This window comes from Chlorocebus sabaeus, chromosome 9 (genome assembly GCF_047675955.1).
Source record: "Chlorocebus sabaeus isolate Y175 chromosome 9, mChlSab1.0.hap1, whole genome shotgun sequence".
Taxonomy (NCBI): domain Eukaryota; kingdom Metazoa; phylum Chordata; class Mammalia; order Primates; family Cercopithecidae; genus Chlorocebus; species Chlorocebus sabaeus.
The window spans coordinates 23698379-23725562 of NC_132912.1; the positions used below are offsets into that span (position 1 = coordinate 23698379).

The 27184-nt window shown below is 41.2% G+C and overlaps 1 protein-coding gene across 1 annotated transcript in view; it reads left to right on the forward strand.

Moving 5' to 3' along the window:
• Window positions 1–11579: 11579 nt before the first annotated feature.
• Window positions 11580–27184, forward strand: part of KIAA1217 (KIAA1217 ortholog) — an 850300-nt gene continuing 834695 nt past the window's right edge. Inside the window, exon 1 of the mRNA XM_073018799.1 lies at window positions 11580–11680. The gene's annotated coding sequence lies outside the window, so the exon portion shown is untranslated. The remainder of the gene's footprint in view (window positions 11681–27184) is intronic.

Sequence of the window (27184 nt, forward strand, 5' to 3'; positions counted from 1 at the left end):
GTTTACCATTTAGAAATTCATCAACGCAATTTATAATAACAAACTAAAAAAATCATATAACTCTCAGTATACCCTCAAAAAGTATTTGAACAAATTCAATATTCATTCCTGATTAATTTTTTTTCTCAATTTGATAAATGGCATACAGGAAATGTCTATGGCTGACTTCACACTTAATCATGAAGGACTAAATGCCTTCCCCCTAAGATAAAAAATAAGGCAAGAATGCCTACTCTTATCATGTCTATTCATCATCATACAGAGTTTCCAGCCAGTGCAACGAGGCAAGGATAAAAAATAAAAGGCATTAAGATCAGAAAGGAAGAAGTAAAGGTGATTTTTATTCACAGATAACCTGATTACCTATGGGGAAAATCTGATGGAAGTATACAAAAAAATTACTAGAACTAATAAGTGAGTTTAGAAAATGCACAGGATACAAAAATCAAAAGACAGAAGTCAATGTGTTTCTATTGCCAGCAATGAACTATCAAAAATTGAAATAAAAATCATATTCACAACAGGACCAAAAATATTTGGGATAAATATGACAAGCAATGCACAAGACATGTACTTTGAAAATAATAAACCATGCAGAGATAAATTTTAACAGATCTAAATAGAAGGAGAGATATATTGTATTCTTGAGTTACAACTTGACTTCAACCATTCCTGTTGCCAGCACTGATTTTCCTTGTAAAGACTTTTTCCTTGCCATTACTGCTTGTCCTAAAAGGAACACCCTTCTAGGCTGAACAAACCTCTATATGTACCCCCTGAATCTAAAATAAAAGTTGAAATTATAACAATAAATGAAATATGTTTCTTGTAGGCAGCTTATAGTTGAGTCTGGCATTTTCAGCCAATCTGAAAGCTCTTTTAATTAGGATATTTAAACTCTTTAATTTTATATGATTAATTACATGGTTAGATTTAAATATACCATCTTGTTATTTGTTTCATCTGTCCTTTGTTTTCCTTTACTTTTTCCTGCATTCTTTCAATTAATTGAATATTTTTACAGTTCCATTTTATCTTCTCTATTGGCTTATTAAATATGATTTTTTGTTACTTCAGCAATTACTTGGGGATACTTAATATTCCTATTTAACTTACTACAGTGTACATCTTTAACTTATCTTTAGTATACCTGTTTAACTTTAACTTCAAGTGATGTTATACCGTGACACATATTGTAAGAGAACCTTCCATTTCTGCCTTCCTGTCTTCCAGTCGCCTGTGGATGAAGCAGACTACTGGCACCAAGTTACCTGCATATGCTCTACTGAAAAAGAGGTTGAGCAAGTGAGACTTTTAAAAATGTTGACAAGGTAGAACTTATCCAAAATTAAAAGAGTGTTCAAAAATATTGAGTGGCCAGGAAATGATGCACTTCCCATATAGGCCAAATACTAGCACAAAACATAAAATTACAGGATATGATCTGTATTTTAAAATAAACTTTCTACCTTGGAAGTATAGGAATCCTTTTGTTAGTTCTCAAGACTAGTAAAGCCTGTGTTTTAATTCAGAAAGTATGCCCATTTCCATTTCCCTCAGATTCACTGGAAAAAGATTTCCAAAAACGTGTGCATAGGTCATCGTCAGGAAGACAAAATACAAAAACAGAAAAATAACCTAAGGGATGACTTCATAAAAAGCCTAAGAAGAAATAACCTATTTCTCTTTCCCCAGTCTGCACTGGTTCCCAGGGATTCATAAAGAAAATGGAGAAAAACAGACTACCTGTGATTATCATATGGGCAGACATGAACCACCTTGTTGGAAGTCTTTCAAGAAGAGTTAGTGCTTGGTTCTCAGGGATTTTCCCTTACCTGGTTTCCTGGGTTAATTATTGTTTTCCTTTTCAAATATTTCAGAAGTCCCAGGAAAAAATTTCAGACATTAGACTCATTGTTAACATTGCTGTTATAATTTAAGGCATTACTGGCAGTTGTGTGGAGCAGATAAGCCAGCAAGCTTTGAAGAAAAAGTACATTTCTTTATAGGTGTCTTGAATTTCTAAAAGAATACTTTTTAATATAGCTTTATGTGGGTATAGTCTAAAAAATATACATCTGTTTCTCTAGGCCACCACAAGAACAAGAACAGTGATTGAATAGGCATACACACACACACACACACAAGCAAACATACACCATACACATATGTACAGATGCTCCTTGACTTATGATGCAGTTACATTTGGGAAAATCCATCATAAGTTGAAAATCTCATAAGTTGAAAATATATTTAATATACCTAACCTACCAAAAATCATAGCTTAGCCCAGCCTACCTCAAGCATGTTCAGAAAACTTAGCCTACAGTTGCATGAAATCATCTAACACAAAGCCTATTTTATGATAACGTGTTGAATATCTCATGTAATTGAATACTGAAAGTGAAAAACAGAATGGTTGTATGGGTACTCAAAGTATAGTTTCTACTGAATGTGTATCTTTTTTGCGTCATAGCAAAGTCAAAATATCTAAAGTTGAATCATAAGTTGGGGACCATCGGTACACAGTATAGTATTTATATAATTCTGTGCCACACTCCGTTACAGGGCTTTAGTCCTTCATCCAAAGAGTATTTATCTTAGTCTGTCCCTGCTGCTGTAACAAAATACTGTAGTCTGGATAATTTATAAAGAACCGAGATTTACTTCTTACAGTTCTGGAGGCTGGGAAGTCCAAGATCAAGGAGATCAAGGCACCAGCAGGTTCAGCATCTGGTGAAGCCTTGTTCTCTTCTTCAAAGATGGTGCCTTGTTGCTGTCTCCTTTTTTTCTCCTCATGAAAGAGGGCAAAAAAGTGTCAAATAGACTCCTTCAATCTCTTTCATCATGGGCATTAGGTGAGAGCTTCCATGACCTAATGACCTCTCAAAAGCCCTGCTTCTTAACACTATTGTATGGGGGATTACGTTTCAACATGAATTTTGGAGGGACACAAACATTCAAATCATAGCAGTACCCTTTGCCTCCCCTTGAGGAGTCCAGCTCCAGGCCAAAATCACCTGCATGATCTTTCAGGTCTGACTGTAGACATTTACAAAGGCTTTGCCTGGCAGGCCTCAGGGAGGGAAGCTGCTCTTCCCTTCCCAGACCTGGAGCACAGCCAGTGCATTTCAGTTTTCTGAAGGCAGTTGCAGTGAAAGACTCACGGCCCTTGGGTCTACCATGCTCATTTGCATATCTGCAAGTCTAGCCCAGGCACCTCCATTCAGAGACCTCCTTATGGGAGGGGAGGGGTTGACTCAGGCACTTTTCTCCACTCATCCCTTCCTGACCTCCTTCCTTCCCACCCATACTTTTTCATAAAAAGGAGTCTTTTGTTCAGGACTCCTCAGTGAGATGATTTTCCCCAGTCTGCACAGATCCTCCTGATGCTTACACAGAGTCCTTCCGCGGGGCATTTTTTGCCTTTTGCCTGCACTGCTGCAGTAGGTGAACAAAGCCTTGATTGTCACTCTCAGTTTGGCTTGTTGTCCTAATTGGCCACCATCATACCTGGCTGTTCAGCAACCCCCTCCTCAGCTACACCCCAATTATTTGTGAACCTCTGCAGAGGTTCCCTCATGTAAGGTTCTCTCAGCTGCCTTGTGCAGCTCGTGGCTTCCTCTTCTCTGGTTCTCTCTGGCCCTGGGGACTGAAAACTGGGAAGTTCCCTCCTAAATGGAGTTGCTGCTGGCACTGGTGCCATCTCCCAAGGACGGTGCTCCTCTGCTTAGCTGGTCTGCTGTATTAGATCCACCCTGTGGACAGCAGGAGTATTGCTCGTGCTGCCTCTTTTCAATGGTCTTCCTAGTATGCTCTGTCTGCTGAGTTTTCTTAGGAGGAAGATTCTCTCCCCCATGAATCTACACACCATTATTGAGACTCACAGCACCGTTGCTTTGTTTGCTTAGTGACTAGGGGTTTTATGCAATAAGTCTCAGTTATACTAGGATAGTATTTTTCTCTCTCAAGGACCCTGACACAAAGCAACTGGGGTAAGAGAATCATCTGAGTGATAGACCTTTATTCTCAGAGCGATTCCTTCCCTGCTACAGCCCGGCATCATGAAACTCCTCCTTTCTGGCAATGCGGTGATGCTGGCATATGATCTTTCTTGGCCGCTCGTGGTTGCTGCTGTTCATTGACTTCCTTGATCTCCATTCCATTCCCCTAACAGAAGAAGTTGGAATAGCTCAAACTCCATTTCCCAAGGCTTCTTTATCTAAGGTTCTAGATTCCATGCAAGGCTCACCAGCCAGACACATGAATTCGATGGCAGAAGTGAGGCAAGACCCATCTTCCTGCCAGTTTTGGCTGATTGTGCTGGCAAGGAAGACTGCATGAATTACAGTTGCTCTGCACTGGCAATCTCCTGCCTTCTGGAGGTCCAGGAGCACCTGCAGCAGCTCAGCAAAGGTGTAGCACGATCAGAGGTGTAGCATGATCAGAGCTCCAGTGGCAGCCTTGAAAGCTGTGGCTGGCCTAGGAGTTGAGCTCTGTATTTTTGGCATGTCATTTCTGGAGACTCAGGTCAGAATATTTTCCTCTAGATCCCGCAATGATTTTGTGAGCACCCAATTCCTGACAGTATATTGCTGCTTTCATAAAATACCTAGAGTCATTTTTGTTTGTTGTATGGGTTTTGATGGATACATTGCTCTTATCAAGAGACCTCTGTGATGCAAGTTTAACTCAAGCTAGAAGATACCCTGTCTCACCTTAACTCACCCATACCACATGTCTAACGATTTCTCCTTTGAAATATATTTTTTTCCTGTCCAGCCATGAATAGTACATGTCTTCTGATGGTTCTTTAAGAAGAAGATAAATCGTTTAAAAGTTCAGAAATAGTTGCTGGAGAACAGTTGCAGTTACTGTACAATTCTCCTTTCACCATTTTAATGGGAACTTCCTGGAGGGCATTTTGCCTTGCATTTCTCATTTGCTATGGTCTTTTACACACAAATCTGAGGATTAATTCAAGATGGCTTTTTTTTTTAAAGCAATTGCAAGTGAAGACATACATACCTAATGATTATGTTGGTGGATTGGATAATGTTTCAAATGATAACTTCCTCCAAGGTAAACTCCATGCGCTGTAAAAATCGATGGATTTTGTTCTGCCGGAGAGAAGCAGGAGAGTCAGGATTGCCGAGTGCAGACTCAGCGCCTCTGCCAACATTTTGGCTCTGTGGCAGTTCTTTCTGAGAACTCTGCCTTAGGTATTTCTGAAGCAGTGTCAGAGGCATTTTTACTATATAGTGCTATATTCAATTAATTCGGAAGGATAAATATACAGCTTAAGACACTGGCAATTTTTTGACTGCTGAAGTCTCTGGCCAAGGTTTCTATTCTGGCACATTAAAATAACATGACTGCATCAGAAGCAAAACCCCAGGCAAAAAGCAGGGAAGCCAGGGAGCTCCCTCTTTTTAGGTAGTGAAATGGTGTGAGATTTTCAATTTTATGTAGTGTTGCTCTTTCCACACTATATATTTTCGGACGGCTTGGGTGTTTTGGGTATGTAACCTGTCTGCTCAATGATTTCAAGCTGCAGTACTAACTTAATTACTTCAACCTGGCACCTTTGTTGCAGGAAGAGATCAGTAGCGCTGCTTAGCACAAACCAGGAGATTTTTTTTTTTTTTCTTCTGCATTTTCAGGAATGCCTTTGCTCTTTTCTCAGTTTGAAAGAGGCAGTTCACTGTTTTTCTAGCAAAGTCAAGGCTACTCTTCTGATTGCTGTTTAATCAGACAATGGAAACTCAGCCAGCTAACAACAGTGGCCATGGGTAGTTACCACTGGTTAAAGTTTACATAAGTGCCCCTAGACCCTGCGTTTCATGTGATGAATCTGTGATCATCCACAAAGTGGTTGGTTATCTAAATGTTGCAGTCTATAATCTGCAAGCTATCCTTTATGTGGGGGCAAATTATACATTCCCATCTTCTTGTTCAAGTTATTCCTCCTGGACAAAGATATCTTAACCATAGTGAATGCTGGCTGGGTTTTTGGATGAAAAAAGCTGCAAAGATTACTTTGAACAATTTGCAACATGAATACAACTTAAGTATCATCCTGCCATTTCTGTATCTTAGAGGTAGGTGGGGAGAAACTGCAGGTGCATCTCTTTGCCAGAATATATAGTAACGTATTTTGGGAAGATTGTATAATGTAGTGCCCATTTTTACCATTGGTTTCATGAGATAATTATAAAGCACTAAAGCAAATCAGCATACTAAACTGGTTGAATATGCTAACATTCTAATTTTGTATAGAGGGTGATTACTGTTATTATTATTTATAGAGTGCCGTAAGTGTACATAATGCTTTATAAACACATAGGCAGACAAGGTGCCCAGAGGTGCCTAAATTCTAATTGCCTGAATTAGATATTCTAAATGAAAAAAAAAGCTACTCTGCAAAAGTGGAAAGAGACTAGGCATAAAATTGTGTTAAATAAGTGTTTATGAAGGACTGAAGGATAAAAGCAAGTGTTCTTTTAGATTTAGGTTGAAGTTGCTCCATAGAAGTCAAGAAGAACCAAAGTACTGTAACTAAACCGATCTAAAAATAATTTCTGAAACCTTAAGAGAAATTGCAACTGGTTCCCATAAATTAAGTTCTCCCCTACTTGCCTACGTCTAGGTCTGCATTCCAAGTTCTCAGAGCACAACTCATAGGGAGTTCACAAAAAAGGGGGGAAAAAAGGATTGTGGGCTCTTTGAGTGGAGAGACCAAGTCTGACAGGTGTACAGACTTTCTAAATCCATTCTCTTGACTAGGACTTTTCTTGACCCAGTAATGGGAAAAATGAAAACTTTGCAAGTAGCAGCAGTGTTTTTACAGATTAGCAAATCTACATATTAGAGGTACCCCTTATAAAAACACGTAACGATCTACCCTTTAAGGAAGCCCTTCTTAAAACCTGAACTGGAAACAACAATGAATTGTCCTTTTACTATTGTTCATTAGGTTTGATAATGTCACAAAGATGTTTTTTGATGTCAATGTAGTCCACTTAGGAAGAGTGTTGCATATATCACAATAAATTCGAGGAATGGTCTATTGTAAGTTCCATATGAAAATCTATGATGAAGCACAGTTACCACATATAAACATACGTGTAAGTAAAATGTCCTTATTTTTAAATATAGTTGAGTCCAACTTTCATCACAAAATTATTACCTGTCATCTGCAAAATAGTTGGTTATCTAAATGCTTCTTCATCAACATTTTCATATGAAATTTGACTTGGCACTACCTTGGGAGTACTATTTATAAATGTATAAGGTCAACTACTTGTCTTGGTTATGATATTTTTGAAATTTGAATTTATTGAGTTTATCGGTCTAGGCCTTCTTATCAGTTTAGGACTCCTTAAAAAGAAATTGGCCACTTAGATTTTTGTCTTCAGGGTTAACTCTATCAGATTAGAGGGCACTACACAAGCAGTTCAAACACAAAACTATTAATATATCATGAAGCATAAAATATTAAGAATCAACCCAAGTCTTGAGAGAAGTTACAGGCAAATGCCAGTGTTTTTTCCCAAATTTGCTATGCTCTGAAACAAGCATTTAAAATGTTTTGATCATGTTTTCTTTATGATGAACTATTTTAGCCCTCTTCTAAATGTCACTCTAGAAACATACGTATATAATTGAATAGATTTATTAAAATCATTTTGGGAATATTTTATAAGTGGTGTATATATATTTGTGTATCTCTATATATGCATATATGTATGGCTACTACACAAATACGTATACATAGGTATGCTATAAGTATGTACAAGATCGGTGGTAACTGGTTTTTAGGGGCATATAGGAAGGTAAGTTCTATGAGAAAAAATTAATTTTTATTCTTATTCTTGTCTTTATAAAATTTGCTTTTGTGTTACAGAAAATGCGTAGCTGCCTCCAGGATAGGGGGAGCTTGTTTTGCTGTGGAGATAGCTTTTAGAAGGACAGAAATTATGATTCTCCATAGTTTTGCCAACGTGTATTTGCAAGAGGGTTTGGCTTAGAAACTTTAATGGCTATGGAGTATGTGAGGAAAAGCCACTGCAGTATTAAAATAGTTACCTTCTCACTCCAACACCCTACTCTTTGACTCCCAACAGAGCTATTCCTTCCTTGTTAATATGATGTTCTGGCTCCATAGCTATGGATTGACATACGTGTGTGTGTGTGTCTTATTTTCCACCTGATCCCTTTATTGTGCTTGATAATTGAACCACCTGACCATAGGCAGCCTATGTTTGAGAGCACAGTCACAAACATTGGCCTGTGGCCTGTTGGGCTATAATTGCAGTGGCTGGACTCTGACTCTCTCCGCACTGATTAGGGCACAGTCTGGGGCACGTTGAGCTAACAGTGTTTCTGAACTCATCACCAACGCATATACCCAACTTAAATGATGTGTTGCTTCCTAAGCAATGGGAAATATTTGTAATGCACTTTGAACAGTGCTTCTGAGGTCCAAACCCCACGATTTTAAAACATGTACATGTAGACCAATGCGAAAGAAATCTCACAGGTTAAGAGCAGCAAGTGATGTTTCTATGGACAGTTCAAATCCTCACTCAGATTGAGTCACTGTTTAGCCATTGGTAGTTATTGTTTTCAGAGTTTATTTTTTTCCTCTCCTTTTCTTTCCTTTCTTTTTTCTCTTCTCCTTTCCATCTTTTCAATTTCATACATATTTACATATGCACGTGTATATATACACATGTGTGCGTGTGTATATATGTGCATGTGTATATATATGTGGACGTATGTATATGTATATACACATATTTGTTTCACATATATGCTATAAGGTTCAGCTTAAAACAGATTTTAAAATGTTATTTTATACTCTTTAAAAAACAATTCAGTCAACATATATTTATTAAGTGCCTGCTGTTTATACCAGGCATTGCACTGGGTCCTTAGAAAAGAAAAATACAATTCCTGGCCTAGAGGAGTTTATAAGTGGAGAAGGAAGGCAGACATGCAAACAACCAATCACATCAGAAAGTAAAATAGTTGTTGTAGAGTTGTGAACAGAAGGCAGTGGGAAATAGGGACGAAGTGCTTAGACTTGCCACATCAAATAAGCATTACTTACCACGGCGTGTCAGCCAGGCTGCTACCTGGTAATATGGCATCATTTACTTGCTGCATTGAACACTTGGAAGGAAAACTGTGACCCAACAAAGAAGGTTCGTGTGTACCAGCATAGCTGCCTCTTGACAATTTTGTTTTCAAATCATGCCTTTAATTTGTCAATGACTTGCCTGTTCCCACACTATTAATCTGAATTAGCATTTTCAAGAACAGTGATTCCTACTGAAAAATTGCTGCTTTTGAAAGACGCAGAACTAGGAACTAGTTATGTAATTCCTTCGTGATGTCAGGGTGCTTTCACATTTGCACGTTAAAAAATAGGACGGTTACCGTTCCAAGAAGCCCTTGGGGCGATGAATCTACACCCTTCTCTAATACTCCTTTGTTCTAATTAGGAACATGCTGGGCTGTACTTTACTTATTTTAATTATTCTATTTATTCGTGAAATCTAATGCATAGTTAAGGATACCCATAATTTTGTCTAATTAGCTAGAATTTGAATTTTCAAATGCGGGAATGTTTAAGATTATTAAACCTAAGACAGTAGACTAGGATCTCAGGCTTGCTTCTATTTTGTTAAGCTTCCATTTGAGAATCAAGAGTGTAATGAAACTTTCTGCTGCTTCATCCAGATCTGACTCTACCTCGGTAACTTTAAAAAGGTTGAAAAACAGTGTATGTGGATGGAGAATATTTTTGCCTCTTTTACTTCCCACTTTCTACCCTTTCCATTAAAAATATTTTAATAAATAAAAAGTCATCTTGGCGATTAAACAGTGTCTGGATTCAGGAAGCAAGACGCTTGCAGTTAAAAACCGTTGCCACTCGACGTGGGCAAAATCGCTGGCTGCACTGGAGATCACTGCAGAGCGCGCCTGATGCCTCCATGCTGACAGCGGATCTGGCACGGGCTGGGGCTCATTGCACATTCTGCTCCAGCCGGGAGGCGGCAGGTGGGCAGCTCCGGACTGGGCACTCGGCAGCGGGGAGGAGTGCTCAGAAGGCGCAGGGAACCAGTCACTCAGCCTCAAGGAGGTCTGGGTCTCTGCTAAGGGACAAACGCTCCAGGAACAACCTCTAGCCATCCCAGCACCACCTAACGAACCTTCCTTTGGCGCTTTCGCAGAAAGGCTCTTCTATTTTTGGCCCCCAGGACAATTTCAGAGAACCAGTAAAGTTGGATGACAACGTGTATCGCTTTCTAGTGTAAGGTCCCGGGGAATAGCAAAAGCTCACTGATGAGCTCAAGGAACTCTGCTTGGAGTTGTCACCCCTACGACTGACCTAAGACCCAGGACCCAAGGGAGGGGCCTTTTGCATCTTGAATCCAACCTCAGCCTTGACCCCTTTTGCTTGCTCGGGGTGCTTTCGCCCAGCTTCTGGCGGAGGTTCACGCAGGGAGGGGACTCAGGTGGAAGAGGTTGGCCCATTTGATCTCTTTGCAGGAACTTAGTAGACAGGGGCCCCGGGCTGGAGATGTGCTCGGAGTAGACTAGAGGAGCCTTTGGCGCACCGAAGCTGGTTGTCTTGCGGGAACCTGCGGCGGAGATTGGAGGTTGAGAGGACTCTGCGCTCTTCTTCCCCAAGCCGAACTCCCTCCTACAGGAGCGTGAAAACCAACTCTTACACACCGTCTACCTTACTCTTCCCCCTAAACCTCTAGCGCAGCTTTTTAAAGGCATCCTGGGCAGCCTCCAACTTTGGGGAAAGAGAATGCCCAACTCCCGCTCTCCCACTACCCGTACCGCCTTCTTCCTTGTCCTGTGGTCGCCTCCAAACTCTGCTTCCCTAGTGTCCCCGCCCCGACCTGACCTGGAAGCGAGCGCCCCCGGCTGTTCGCGGCAGCCCCTCGGCGCCCGTTTACAGGGAGCTCTGTCTGGCTCCTCACAGGATCCAGCTGCGGTTCCCATTCGTCCCCAGCCCTGCAGGGCACACGCGCGCGTGCACACGCACGAGCTTACACTCCAGCTCACACTCGCGCGTCCTCATTCCCTGCACCCCACCCTCCGCGCTGCTCCTCCGCGGGGTGGGGGGTGGTGGGGGTGACGTCAGGACTGCAGTCCAGAGGAGAGCGGCTGGAGAGGGCTGCGCGCTCCTCTCCCAGCAAGCGGGAGGCGCGCTCGGGTCGCCACCGCTCCCGCGCTCCTCCCTCTCCTCTGCACCCACTGTCACGCTACCCGCCCGCGGGGGAGCCTCGAGAGCCTCCAGGTGAATTGAAAGTCGTTTCCGGGGGAGGACGGAGAGGGTGCTGCAGTCCTGGCATGCCCTGAAACTGCAAGTCGGGCAGAAACGACCCGGTGGAGGAGCAGGGCGCCCAGTGCCCTGCGCAGCATCCCCGGGCTGCTGGAAGAGGCCACCACTCGGCTGGCAGTCGGGAGCGGCAGCCGGACCTCGGCCCCAGACTGGGCCCCCGGCACGCTCGCCCGAGAGACACCCCTTCCCCCTCTTGCGCATTTCGCAGTTGCGCTGGTGTGGGGCATGAGAGCGCGGTGGCTCCAGGTCTCCGCGGAGCAGCTGCCAGTGGGAGAGCGAGGAGAGGCAAGGGGGCGGCAGCCTCGGCCCGAAGTAAGTGCAGCAGAAGTTTGCGTCGGTTGCCCCGCCGCTCCCCCAGCGCCAGTGGGAGGCAAATCTTCTCCCCTCCTTGAATAAGGAAACTGAGGGGAGACTTACAAGGGAGCCTTGCGCGGGAGAGCAAGTGAGCATTTCGAGAGAGGGCAAGGACCCCCCAGGAGGGCCAGGCCAGGAGGGGTCCCGGTGCGGTGATGGCATGCCAAAAGGAGAAGACCCCAACTGGGAGGAGGGACTGAAGAGGAACCGGACCCCGGGGATCTCAGAAAGGGAGGGATGTGGAGAGGGTGAAGGTGGAGGCAGTCACACCTATCCTGGTGACCTTGGCATGCCCCCCTGGAGTGGCGAGCCAGGGGCTTATATATGCGCGACTAGGATGTCGCCTCGTTTCTCACTCGGGGCTACGAAGAAGGTATCGCTCTTCCTGAGAGCTGGAAGACAGGGGCAAGAGGAGAGAGAACCGGCCCCAAGACGGGCTGGAGGGTGGGGACACCAGGGAGTTTGGAGCTGGGGGTTCAGGAGTGGGAGGTTTGGGTCTTCTAAGATGCTCCAGCTTCTACGTAGGCGACAGAGGTCGAGGGAGGAGGCGAATATGAAGCTTCGGGTCGCTACAGTTGATATTGGGTTTCTTTGGAACCTGGTCATTAATTCTTGTTATCGGGAGGCTTCGCGGAGGGCGACAGCACCTGGGAACAGGGTGACCCCCGCAGCAGCCGGCCTTCTGGCTGGCTGCCTTCCCCGCCAGCCGCTCTCCCCGCACCGCTGCCGGTCCTCCGAGACCCCGGACTGTCCTGAGCTGCTTCGAGGGCAGGAGAGACCCTGTCTGTTCAAAAGAGACCCTCGACATTCTGCTCACTTCTTTTCGGGTCACGTTCAGCTCTTTTGGGCTCTCTCTTTCCTAGTGGGATTCTCACAAGGAGGTTTTCTTCTTTAACTGACCCTACTTCTAATAGTGGAAAAAAGTTCCTGGAATCTGCGCTCATCTTAGGGTCAGAGCCCTGCAGAGGGCAGGCGAGGACGGCGCGGGCCAGCTCGCCTGCCCTGTTCTCACCTGGGGAGGGTTCTCAGGAATTTGATATTAAATTTGATGAAGCGATCCTAGGAAAGTGGCGAAGGCACCTTCTACAAGAGTAGGAGTTTCTGTGCTTAGGAAATGGAAATCCCACTTAGATTCTGATACCAAGGCTACACTTGTGAGAGAGAGGGAGATAGTTCATTAAAAACTGATGCCATTGAGTTGGAGACAAAAGTCATTTGTAATGCATCTTGGTCACTCAATTTCACTCCGTCCCCACAAAACACTTTATGGGGCCCGACTATGTATGTGCCAGACATTGTGCTAGTTGCTTCTGCAGCAGAGATGATTCATGTGTGGTCTCAGCGCTTTGGGAGCTTACAGTCTGTGCTAGAAGTGGTTTGGAAAGAAGGTGAAGATAATGCTTGCTCTACAGGGAAGGGCAGGTGCCCTTTTTTGTTTTTTTTTAACCACATCTCGTTTTAACCACAATGAGTCACACTCCCAGCTTATTAAGTGTGTGGCCCAATATTTTCAAGACGGTATCCTCCTTGAAGGCGGGATACTGTCATTCATCTTTGATTCCCAGAGACCACCACTGCACCTGCACATAGTAGGTCATCAGCAAGTACTGTTAAATGAATAAATGAATGGATGAATTATGGATAGTTAAAAGTATCCTAATGAAAGCTATCATCTAGGGGAACATGTAAAGAAGAGATGAAATAAAGGGAATTGTAGAAGGCAAGAGGGAAGAGAAAATAAGGTTCATGAACATTCAAAAGTATATATCCTTAAAGAAATGTTTGTTTGTTTTCCATTTTTATGCATTGGAAATTACCAGCACCCAACTCCATTCTCCATGAAATACGTGCATCTCTGAACACGTAGATTGTAAATGCCATTTTTAAAGCAGAGTCTCTGTTAACTTACCATGCAGAGATCACAATGCCCTTCTCATGTGGCTGTGTTGACAATATGATGATTAGAATGTGTCTAGGTAGTGAGGCAGATGGGTGAAAAATACTTTAGGATTATAAGAATTCCTTCACGTATCTAATATTTGCTACTAATGTATGAATCTGTACCCTTGTGCTTTAAACATACTTAATTTAAACCTGATTGAAATATGCGTATATTGATTTTACTAGTGAAGATTAAACACATATATGAAAGGCTTTCTTTCATTTTATTAATTGAGCCCAAGTTACTGTTGCACTAAGGTGGCAGGTGATAAATTCCAAGGTGAGTAATAAGGATTCCCCCCAACTCCCTGCCAAATTTAGTTTCATTATTTCAGAAAACTAAGGCTTCATATTTTTTTAAAAGTGTGCAACAAGGTCGGGCACAATGGCTCACTGCTGTAATCCTAGCACTGTGGGATGCCGAGGTGGGCAGATCGCTTGCACTCCAGAGTCTGAGACCAGCTTAGGCAACATGGCGAAACTCGTCTCTACTGAAAATACAAAAAAAAAAAAACCAAAAGGCTGGCATGGTGGTGTGCGCCTGTGGTCCCAGCTACTTGGCAGGCTGAGGTGGGAAGATCCCTTGAGTCCAGGAGGTCGAGGCTGCAGTGAGCTGAGATCGTGCCAGTACACTCCAGCCTGGTTGACAAAATCAGACCCTGTCTCAAAAACAAACAAACAAAAGTGTACAACAAAACTACTTACTTTTGCACTGCTTTCTCAGTGTTTATCAATGATAATTATAATTCACTAATTTGAGTCAAGAGTTTATAGTCAATAATACTGGTTTTAGTTTTTGGAAACTTTTCAGTGCTATGTGATTTGGGGCCATTTGTAGAATATTTGTAAATTTTATTTTTTCTACTTACAAAATGAGATTATTGTACTTACATGATTTAATTAGGCACTGAAAATCAAAATTTGTTGATGTAGAGCATTGCTTTGTTTGGGGCTTTGTATTCTGTAGTTAATGTCATTAATTTAGTATATCAACACTGAGAAGCAATTTGTAATTAGTGAATAGGAAAAAATAATATATTTTCCATTATTGAGTATCTTGTAGATATTTTAAGACATCAGAGCTCTAGGAAGAGTATTGTGATTGTGGATCATTTATGGTGGTTTAAAATTTATATTGTAGAAGTAAACGTAAAGAAATACTAAAAATGGTAGCTAAACATAGGAATTCTTTAACCAAACATTGAGATGTTTCTTCTGTGGTAGATATTTGATTTGGATTATCTCCAGAACTGCACTGTTAGATCAAATGACTATTTGAGTGAGTCTTGCAAATTTGGCAAGAAGCACACTCTAGGAGGCAGAAGTTTATTTTGGAAATTTAGTTAAGGGACAGAAATGCTGAGGTTATAGGAGTGCGGGGTCATAGATTACTGAGTTTAGAAAATATCTGGCCTCATTTTGCAGATGAGAAAACTGGAGCCAAAATAGCCAAGGGTCTACATTTCCTAAGATCACATTCAAATGCATGAGTCCCTTATGTTGCCCACTGTAGGCTTGAGAGAAAATCACACACTCAGGATACCTAAACCCAGGGGCAGTCTAATGGATCTGCTATTCTTTTTTTCTTTTTTTTTCTTTTTGAGACAGGTTCTTGCTCTATCATCCAGGCTAGAGTGCAGTGGCATGATCTCTGCTTACTGTAGCCTTGACCTTCCGGGCTCAAGCAGTCCTCCGATCTCAGCCTCCTAAGTAGCTAGGACTGCAAGTGTGCACCACCGTGCCTGGCTACTTTTTGTAGACACAGCCTCCTGCCTCAGACTCCCAAAGTGCTGGGCTTACAGGCATGAGCCACTGCACCTCGCCGGATCTGCTATCCTTGAATTTGTCTTTACTCTCATTCTCCCCAGGTCATACCCTCCGGTTGCCCTCATTTCTGAGAGTGGTCTCCCATGCCAACCCCCTACTTTCACTGCTCCTGCTGCCTGATCAGGTCCTTCTGAGGATAGGGCAGCAAAGGACTTGGTTGGGGTCCCGTGGCTCCCAGCCTCAGACACAGGCCTGGTCCTAGGCAGAGCTGTGAAGTCAGTGATGCTTGGACTGGGTGTTCCCCACATCTTCTTTCCTGCATGTGGATACCAATGTACATCAAAGAATCACAGTTTCAGAGCCAGAAGGGAGGGCAGAGGCCATCTGGTTCATTTTAGAGATGAGGAAACTTGAGTCCAGAATAGGTTCTGTAGTATTCATGTCACAGCCATAGTCAGGATCTCCTGGGTGGTGTTGGTGCTCCTTTTGACTGCCTGTGCTCTCTTCTCCATTGGATGGTGCTGGCATCTGATCATTCCACAAAGTGAGCATGTGGGCTCTGGAAGGAGGCACCTGTGTCAAGTTCTAACCCCATCTCTCCCCACCTGTGCAACTATGGGCAAGTTACTGAAGTTGTCCAATACTTTCCTTTCTTTTTCTTTTTCTTTTTTTTCAGAGACTGGGTTTCCCTTTGTCACCCAGGCTGGAGTGCAGTGGTGCAATCATAGCTCACTGCAGCCTCGAACACTTGGGCTCAAGTGATCCTCACACCTTGGCCTCCCAAAGTGCTGGGATTACGCGCATGAGCCACTGTGCCCAGCCGTCCCTTTCTTTATTAATAATTTTTTATTTGTTTTGTTTTATAGCTTAATATAATTACTTTTGCTCCAGATCATACATTTTAAGAAAGGAAGGAACCAAGTATTTCTTGCTCACTACATGTCTAAGACCTGTTTGGCACACAATGGACACTTGATGAAAATTTGTTGAATAAAGGAATGAATGAATAAAAGAATGATTGAATGAAGTACACATCATTTAGATAGAACTGGAATCTTAATCATGAGAGCCACAGCCTTCTAGAGATTCTAACTATGAAGTACTGTTTCCTTTGCTAACATTACTTTCTGGATAGAGGTGACCCTAATATGCCTGCTCCCTGCTTCTCTCACTTACTCCTCCTCTCAGTAAGTGGCAGCCCCATTTTTGTGATTACTTGGGCCAAAAACCTTGGAGTCATCCTCTCACAGAAAGCATTCAACCCATTAGCCAATCCTGCAGCTAGGCCTTCATTATATAATCCAAATCTGACCAGTTATCATCACATCCCTTCCTGGCAGCCGAGACCAAGCTGCCATCATTTCCCTGAATTATTGCATTGCATTGACTTCCCAACCTCTCTCTGCTTCCATCCTTGTACCACCCCCGAAGTCTAGATTCCATACACAGCAAGAGCAATACTACTAGCACATAAGGCAAATAATGTGACTCCTCTGCTTGAATTTTTAATGTTTCCCAATTTCTCTCATGGTAAAAAAAAAAAAAAAAAAAAAAAAGGCCCTTACAATTAACTATAGGATTCTATACTATCTAGCTGCTCTGACTTTCTGATTTCTCTCCAGCTTCCCTCTTTAATCATCATGCTTCCACCACATTGCCATCTTCCTATTCTAATAACACACCACACTTGCTGTCATCTAAGTAACTTTGAACTTATCTTTGAACTTCTCCAGATAACTTGCTTGACTCCTCCACTTCCTTCAAATGTTTTTCTCAAATTTATCTTTTCAATAAGGTCTCTCTTGGCTACCCTATTTTAAATTACATCCCTCTAACTTTGTATCCTTTTTTGCATTAATTTCCCTTCTAGCTCTTGTGGCTATAAGAAATTCCATACATTTGATTGACTTCCGTCTTTTGTTTCTCTCCCCTACTAGAAGATAAACTCCATAAAGGAAGAGATATTTTTTCTGTTTTGCTCATTTCTGAATCCCTAGTGGCTAGAACAATTCCTGCCACACAGAAGGTAGTCTGTAAATATTTGTTGAATAAATAAGTGAGAATAAAGTAGTACCTATATCACAGGGTCTTGTTATGATTAAATAAAACCATGCACATTGAGTGTTTAGCACAGTGTCTGGCACTTGGCACATGCTTATTTAGTAAAAGACATTATTATTATGATGTCATCTCAGTTCTCCTGGCCTTTTAGTCCCTCTTTTGGCCAGAATTGTGGTCAGAGGCAGAACTCTTCTAGAATCCTTAATACTATTTTTGGAAATGACTTTGAAGAAGTCCCAATGGCTGTTTACATCTGCTGCTGAAGATAAGTAGGAAATGAATGCAGTTATCTCTCTAAGATATGGTGTAATCCTTTCCGTGAAATACTTTCTGTCTTGGGGATGCTGGAAGGTTGTGGTTGTACATTTCATCCTCAGGGCGAGACAGCCACATTCTCTCATGATATCCACGCAAGTCCTCCTCCAATGGGTTGCCAGCTGTGTTGGTTTTTCACAACTTTCCTATCTCTCACTTTTGGGTTTGCCTCTTCCTGGTCTTAACATAACTGTTCTCACTGATGGCCTCCTGAACCAACAAAGTTTAGTTGGAGGAGTTATGAGGTCATATCAATTAACCAATGAAGCATTACATGAAAAAATAAAAAACAAATGACCCCTGTAAAGCCCTCCCTAGGGCTAGGAATAGCCTATCTAAATAGCCTATCTAAATACTTCTTAATTGCTTAATAACAGCCTGTAGCTGTTTAAATGCCCTGTTGGCTGGGTTGATAGGATATTTTCACAGCTTGACCAGGACATTGGGAGCAGATATTGTGTGTACGTATTAAAGTTTAGTACCTTGTTACATTTATGTATAAATTAGCATGCTATACAGATCATAGTTCTTACTAGCTCAAAGCAGTCAAATTTTTAGAAGTCGACTCCACAAATAGTACCTTCAGTCCTGAGTGTTTACAATGGTTTTGCTTTACTAGAGAAAAACGTCATGTTGTACCCATTTTCCACGCTAGAAATAGAAAGAGAGCCTTGGGTTTAGTATTTGTAGGTTACCAGGTCTTTTCTTAGCATGCTCCATGACCTTGTCCAATTTCCATTAGATTACAATGGCTTTTCTGGAGCCAGAAAAAGTTACCACAGCAGCAAAAATGGGGCCAACAACCTTGAAGTGCAGCATATCTATGAGAAATTCATTTTCTTGTAACTGTAAAAGAGATGCAGACAGAACAACTCTTTAGCGAAGAGGGAGAGAAGAAAAGAGAACAGAGAGCTTGGGGTGGGTGGGAGGAATATGGACTCCAGATATAATCATACAATGAAACAATGAAATGAAAGAGGGAGTGACTTTCTAAACAACTGGGGTACACATTTTTTTTCTTTTGCCTAGTTCTTAACCCCTTTTTGTTCTGAACATTCTTCATAAGTAGGTTGTTGGGAAATATTTTCTAGTAGAAACAACATTATATGTGGAATGTAGGTTTCCAGCTGTCTTGAGGGAAACCTATTTAATTTATGGCTGAGCATTCAAAAATAATACTATAGTTTGCTTTTTCATATGGGAAAATGAGTCTTAATTTGCAGTTAACAACATCTTTATTGCCATCATGTTACACCATGAAGATTCAGGTTGGCATTTTTGTAAGTAATCTCTTCCTTGACTCCTTGCTAGTTTACTTAACAGAACAGGAGAGTACACACACACATACATACACACAAATATATTGTATTTTGTATGTGTATAATACATATATAAAACATAGTCTATATAATCACTCCACTGACTAGACAATATTGAATCCACTTTATTTGCCACTTAAAAAAATTAACTTATAAGTAATATTAAGTTAATGTAGGCTCCCAAGTGCCTGGGACTACAGGTGCATGCCACCTCGCCCGGTAATTTGTATTTTTAGTAGAGACAGGGTTTCACCGTGTTAGCCAGGATGTTCTGGATCCCCTGACCTCGTTTTCAGCCCGCCTCGGCCTCCCAAAGTGCTTCTGGTTGCCTTTCTTTGCCCTCTGCATTCTGGTCCCTCCGGCTCCTTGATGCAAAGTGTGACCAGCCCTCCCCCTAGTGGTGATTAGAAAATCTTCCCTCCATGCCCTGGTTAATGCCAGTAACTTGTTTTCACCTGCTACAGTCCTCGCACGTGGGCTGGGCGCTGCTTCTCAGCAGTCTCCAGAGATCGGGAGTAGAGACCCTCATGGTGATCACCCATATATATAGAGCAGATGTCCCAGCAAAGAAGGTACAGTGTGGGAGTGGTGGAGGGAGGATCAGAGAGAGTCACTGTGAGAGTCGGAGGTTCCTTTTCTTCGCAAGACTGGGACATTGCCCTATGTACTTCCTGATCTGCCCCTAGCTTTATACCATGGCGTCCCATCTGCAAATTCCCTGTGGACTAAAAATCTGATTGTAAGTTTCTTTCCAGCTCTCTGATTTCTGAAAAGTACAAAGACGACAAGATTTTCGGGAGGTTTTTATTTAGAGATACGCTGGCTCTCTGCAGGGGGAAAAAAGCCCTAATTTGAACTGTTTGCCAATTTCTGTGTTGTAAATATTTCTGCTGTGGCCAATTACAACATGACACCAACTGGCTTACAACCCTCTTAAAAATTTAAGAATTGACTCTGAATATGTACGAACTGGCGCCCATACTGCACTGTTTCCATCGCTACCAATGATGTAAAAGAAAGGGTATGTTTTTCTCTTGATCTTTCTCCTCCTTCTCCCTTTTTCTTCTTGGTAAATGTAGAGAAAATAAAAGGTATAGATCAGGGGGTCAGCAGACTTGTTCTACAAAGTCCCAGAGAGCAAACTTATTTTAGACTTTGCATTCCACACTGATTTTTGTCACGTATTCTTTTTTATTTTTTAAGAAAGTCCTTTGAAAATGTAAAAACTACATTTTTGTTTTTGTATTGCCACTACATTTTTGTTTTTGTATTGTTAGAGAGCAATACACATACACATATATGCATGTATGTGTGTGTGTGTATATGTGTATATATATATGGTGAGCTCAATGGTGAATAAGGAGAAATATGACCTCAGGGTTTCTTTTTTCTTTCCTTCTTTCTGTTTTAAAAAACAGCTTTATTGAGATATAATCCATATGGTATAGAATTCATCCATTTAAAGAGTATAGTTCCATTTTTAAAAACAAATTTATGAGGTCATACAACTACCACCACTATCTAATTTTGGAACATTTTCATCTCCCCTAAAAGAAACTCCCCTACCCATTAGTTGTGATTCCCTTCTTATCTTCCAGCCTGTCAGCCCCTGAAAACTGCTCATCTACTTTCTGTTTCTATGGATTTGCTGATTTTGGACATTTCATATATATGGAATCATAACAGTATTTATGCATTTGTGATTGGCTTCTTTCACTCCACATAATGTTTTAACTGTTCATCTGTGTTGTAGCATGTGTCAATAATTCCTTTCTTTTTATTGCCAAATAATAGTTCATTGTATGGATATACCACATTTTGTTGTCCATTTATCAGTTTATGGACATCTAGGTTGCTTCCAATTTTTGGCTATTATGAATAATGCTGCTATAAAGACTAAAATACAAGTCTTTGTATGGGTATATGTCTGTATTTCTCCTAGACAGACACCTAGTAGTGGAGTTATTGAGTGATATGATAACTATGTTTAGCATTTTAAGGAATTGTCAAACTGGTTTCCAGAGCAGCTGCATCATCTTACATTCTTGTCAGCAATATGAGGGTTCCATTTTCCTCACATCTTTGCCAATACTTAACTCTTTTTTTTAGTATAGTCCTCTTTCTGGATTTGAAGTGGTATATTGTGGTTTTGATTTGCATTTCTCTAATGACTAATGAGGTTGGGTACCTTTTCATGTGCTTATTGGACATTTGTGTATCTTCTTTGGAGAAATGTCTGTTCAAATTCATTGTCAAGTTTTAAATTGGTTGTCTTTTTATTATTGAGTGAGTTGTAAGTGTTCTTTATTTTAGGTACAAGTTTCCTGCAAATATTTTCTTTCTTCCTGTAGGTGTTCTTTTCAGTTTCCTGATGGCTTATTTTGCAACACAAAAGTTTTAATATTTTCATGAAGTACAATTATCTGTTTTTTTCTTTTGTCGCTTGTGCAACAAATGCAGATTCATTAAGATTTATTCCTGTGTTTTGTTCTAAGAGTTTTGTAATTTGAGCTTCCTCTTAATTTGTCTGCATTTTATTTTAAGTAAAGATTTTTGTATATGGTGTGAGGAAGGGATTCAACTTTAGTTTTATGCATGTGGATATTCAATTGTCCCAACAACATTTGTGAAAAGTACTCAAATTTTCTTGATACCCTTGTTAAAATCAATTGACCATAAATGTGAGGGTTTATTTATAGAGTTTTAATGTTATTTTATTGATCCATATGTTCATTTTTATGCCAGTACCACATTGTCTTGGATACTGTAGCTTTGAAAAAAGTTTATAAATTGGAAATTATGAGTTATTCAGCTTTGCTCTTATTTTTTAAGATTGTTTTGGCTATCTCAGTACTTGAATTTCCACATACATTTTGGGGCCTGATTATCAATTTCTGCAAAAAAAATATATATATATATTAGTCTTGTGCTCTGCAACCTTGCTAAACAAGTTTATTTGTTTTAATAGCTTTTTGGTAGATATTTAAAGGATTTTCTGTATATGTGATCAGCCTTCTGTGAATAGAAAGTTTTATTTATTTCTTTCTAATGTAGATGCGTTTTTCTACCTCCCTCCCTTCTTTACTTCCTTGCCTAATTGTCCTGGCCGGATCCTGTAATACAGTGTTAAACAGAAGTAGCACAGGTAGACATTCTTGTGTTGTTCCGGATCTTAGAAGTAAAAGCACCCAGTCTTTCACCATTAAGTATAATGTTAGCTATAGGTTTTTCACAGATACACTTTATCAGGTTGAAAAAGTTCTCTTTCTCTTCCTACTTTGTTGAGTGTCTTTGTCATGAAATGGTATTGGATTTTTTGAAATGCTTTTTCTGTATCCATTAAGATGATCAGTTGATTTTTATTTATTCTATTAATATTACATATTAATTTTTGATACTAAACCAACCTTGCATTCTTGGGATAAATTCCACTTGGTTATGTTGTACAATCCTTTTCATATGTTGCTGGACTTAGTTTGTTGAGAATTTTTGTCTATGTTCATAAAAGATATTGGTCTGTAATTTTCTTGTGATATTTTTGTCTGGTTTGAGTGTCAGGATAAAAGTGACTTCTCTCCTTCTATTTTTCATTCTTAACACTGCTGTTCCAGGCACTTTGGGGACATGTAAGGTGAAGGGAAGAGAAGGCAGTCTGGGGCTGATAGTGAGTTCCAGTCAGCAGTATGGAAGAGGGGAGGAAAACCGTAAATAGATTCTATAGAGGGCTGAAGATTCTTGGCTGCCACATGGACACCAGGTTGGGACCTGTTATTGGGTATATCCTATGTAAAGAATGTGTCCTATTCAGTTCTTTTTATACACATATTCACTCAGAATATTTATTGATCACCTGCTATCTAATAAGAAGTAAACTTATTACCGATAAGTTTAAATAAACCTGACTCCTGTCCTATGACAACATATAGGTTAAAGTGGTAGGAAGACACAATAGAATAATTACCAACTCAATGTAAAATTACAGCTATGATTCATATGGTGAAGGAAAGATTCCTAGTGCTGTGAAAGCACGTAATATAGGGGTTTGGTCTGGTGTTCTGGCAGTGGGAATAACGTACCTCAAGGCTCTGCTTTAGGAAGAAGTGATGGAAGGTCAGTGCTGGGGGAGCACAGAGAGCAGGAGGAAGGGAAATAATGGGAAGGAGAAAGTGAAAAGAACCAGGCTACCTGCGGCCTGGAAGTCTGGTGATAGGCCATGTCATTATCCTCACAGCAGTGTGTTTTCACTTTTGAAGTGTCTGCTTCTGAAGAACTGGAGGCCATTGCCTAAATGAAATAACCTAGAAACAAAGTCAAATACTACATTTATGAGTGGGAGCTAAACAATGACCACATACAGCGTGGAATAGTAGACACTGGAAACTCCAAAAGGTGAGAGAGTGGGAGGGCATGAGGTTTGAAAAATTACCTGTTAGGTATAATGTTCACTACTTGGGGGATGTGTCCACTAAAAGTCCAGACTTTACCACTACACAATATATCCTTGTAAGAAAACTGCACTTGTACCTCCTAAATCTCTAAAATAAATAATTTTTTAAAGGCAAAAGTTAAAACACCCTTGTCTGGATTCACCAGTCTTATTTTGGTTTCAGGTTTTCCTTAAGGAAGGAAATGTCATTCACTATTTCTGCTCTTTCCATTCCAGTTTTTTATATTTTTGAGACTCAAAGTGGAGGCAAGAGAGAAATGGAATTGAATGAAGGATTAAAAAAATGCTTTCAAAAGACTGGTCATAGAGGGAAGGAAGGGAGAAAAGCAGGGTGTATTAGTCCGTTTTCATGCTGCTGATGAAGACATACCTGAGACTGGGTAATTTATAAAGAAAAAGAGGTTTAATGCACTCACAGTTCAGTGTGGTTGGGGAGGCCTCACAATCATGGCAGAAGACAAAAGGCACCTCTTACATGGCAGCAGACAAGAGAGAATGAGAGGCAAGCAAAAGGGGCTTCCCCTATAAAACCATCAGATCTCGTGAGACTTACTTATTCACTACCGCAAGAACAGTATGGGGGAACCGTCTCCATGATTCATTTATCTCCTACCAGGTCCCTCCCACAACATGTGGGAATTATGGGAGCTACAATTCAAGATGAGATTTGGGTGGGCTCATAGCCAAAACCCTATTACAGGGTTAAGTTTATTGAACAGCAGCAGAAGAAGGAGGGTACACACATCTGTCTGATTCAATCCCCTAATTTTACAGGTAGATGCCCTGAGGCTCAGAAGCACTGGGTGACATCCTGGCTCACAGAGCTTGAGGTGGCAGAGCCAGAGAGGGAGCCCCAGCTTCCTGGCTTCCTTTTGAGTGCTCTTTCCTCTGACCCTCACTCTTCCCCAAGCTGAGCTCTGAAGGACAGGAAGAGCAAGGGGAAGATGCCAAGTAGAGGAGGCCTGATATGTACAGGCCTTGAGGCAGTCCTTGCGGAAGGCCACTCTGGTTGGAGCACCGTGAGTGACCAGAAGACGGTGAGAAATGCAGTGGAAGAGTTAGGCAGGGCCTTAACTCCTCAAAGAGGAGTGCAGATTTATTCTAAGGATGGTACGAGAAGTTTTAAAGGGGGACTAATGCATAAAATGTTTATGGATTAAGAAGATGACTCTTGCTAATTCATGGAGAATGGATTAAATGGGGCCAGAGCAGAGGTGGAGAGTTGAGGTAGGAGTCTGTGGAAGGTGAAGTGGTGAGAAGTGGACAGACTAGAGCTTTGTTTTGGAGTCCAAATTGGCAGGTCTTCCACATCTCCTTTAAGGCATTCGTAAGAATTCCAAGAGGAAGGTGGCTATGCCTAGACTAGAGAAAAAGGGCAGTGTGGATCCTCCTCTAGGCAGTTGGGTTATTCTAGAAGCAGATGTGTTGGCTGTTTCTGAAACTCTGGAAAAGTGTAAAGTTTTCTGTTGAGGTGTTTATGGCTTACCCTCCAGATGTTTTGACCGGCTGTTGCCCCACCAGCATGTGGCCACGTGACACTTTGGATATCTCCTCTCAGGTATTCAGCTATAGCAGTAGTGAAGGAAAATTCTCCAAGAAATAAAAACTTTCAGCTGGGTACAGTGGCTCACAATTGTAATCCCAGCACTTTGGAAGGCCAAGGTGGGCAGACCACTTGAGTTCAGGCATTCAAGACCAGCCTGGGCAATGTAGAAAGACCCTGTCTTTACAAAATATTTTTTAAAAAATTAGCCAGGCATGGTGGTGCACACCTGTGGTCCCAGGTACTCAGGAAGCTAAGGTGGGAGGATTCCTTGAGCCCAGGAGGATGAGGCTGCAGTGTGCAGAGAGCATGCCACTGCACTTCAGTGTGGGTGACAAAGCAATATCCTGTCTCAAAAAAAAAAAAAAAAAAGAAAAAAAGTAAAGAAGTAGAAACTTCCTTTTATCCAAATACCCCTCCTTCTTTCCTAATGGAAAAATGGTTACCTATTCTTCAAAGCCTTCCTCAGATATTAAGCTTTACTACGAAACTATAAAGACATGTATTTATACATGATTATATGGCATTAATTATGCTCATCTAACCCTTTTTACTATGCCTGTATGGTCCTTATTGCACCTAAATTATTTTCATTTTTTTCTGTTTAACTCAGAGATACAAAGCCTAGAGAGACGAAGTAACTCACCCAAGGTCAGAGGCAGTCGGGACACACAGTCTGAAAGCTTAGCTATTGTGCTGTGTTGTCACTAACTGGGAGCTCTCTGGGCAGCATTACTGACTTTCTCTTGTTTTCAGCACAACTCTGTTATGTCACACTTTCCCTATTAAGTGAAGAGTTAATTATTCGATTTTCTTCTCTGGTTGAGAATGAGCAAATTGAAGGTAGGAACTGTGTGTTACTTATTTTCATATTCCAGTGTTGGATGGATAACAGATGTGAAGTGAGTGAATGAATGACTAAAGAACATAAATGAATGAATGGCTGGCTGAGAGAATAACTTAGAAAATAGAGTGGCAGGTGTGGGATGGGCCTTGAGGCCATCCTTGCGGAAGGTCACTCTGGTTGGAGCACTGTGAGTGACCAGAAGACAGTGAGAAATGCAGTGGAAGAGTTATCTTATGCAGACTGCACTTTTTCTAGGCCAAGGAGTCCCTGAGCTGCATTACAATTCAGGCCAGTGTAATTTCTAGATTTACCATCACATAATTTAAAATTTTCCATTAATCTTTTGGTGTGTTCTAATCAAATAATGCTGTTATCAGTTAAACAGTTGAGGAAGCTCCCACTCTGGCAGGTATTATACTCTTTAACACAGTTGCTCTGTTGTCACCAAGGACACTTCTGCATCTGATATTGACTTAAATCTTCAGTTATGAATGTCTTGAAGATGACTTTGTAGATAATGAAGATTGTATTGGCTCAAGAAACTGTAACAATGGAAAGGATATAGTATATACTTGTTCATCCAATCCAAGAAACAGAGTAGCCTCATTGATAAGCAATTTACAAAGCATTTTGTTCTACGCTGATACAAAGTCGAAAAATAGTGGGTGTCAAGTGTTGAAAGTATTTTTGGAAAATTCATTATATTTTGCAGACAGTTCAAGTTATGTTGAACTTTTACTCAAATAAAGATTTATATAGCTGTGCCTTGATTTTGAAAAATTTGTTTTACCAAAATCTGAACTGAAGAATAGATACATTAGAAACAAATGCCATTACAAAGGCATCTCCAGGTAATTCATCAGATACCTATGGAATGGGTACAATGAGTATAGGGAACTGGGTCACTATCTATCCCTCTTATTCTCTAGGGTCTGATCAATAAAGCAAACCAATGAAGCAAGATTGCTAGCTGGATAGAAAATGTAAAGAGTGATTTGGCTTTGTAGAATCCTCCATGCACATCCTTGTAAAATCTACATTAAAATATTTGCTTTAAGCTTCATCAAAAGTGAGACCATGGACTCCTGCTCTTTATCTAGATGTGAGCACCACAAGCTCAGGTGTGCTTACAGAGGGAGTGAGCCACCAGATCTTCTGGGCCAACCCCAATACCATGTTCTTGAATACGGATGAGGCTGGCATGTGCAGAAAGAAGACATGG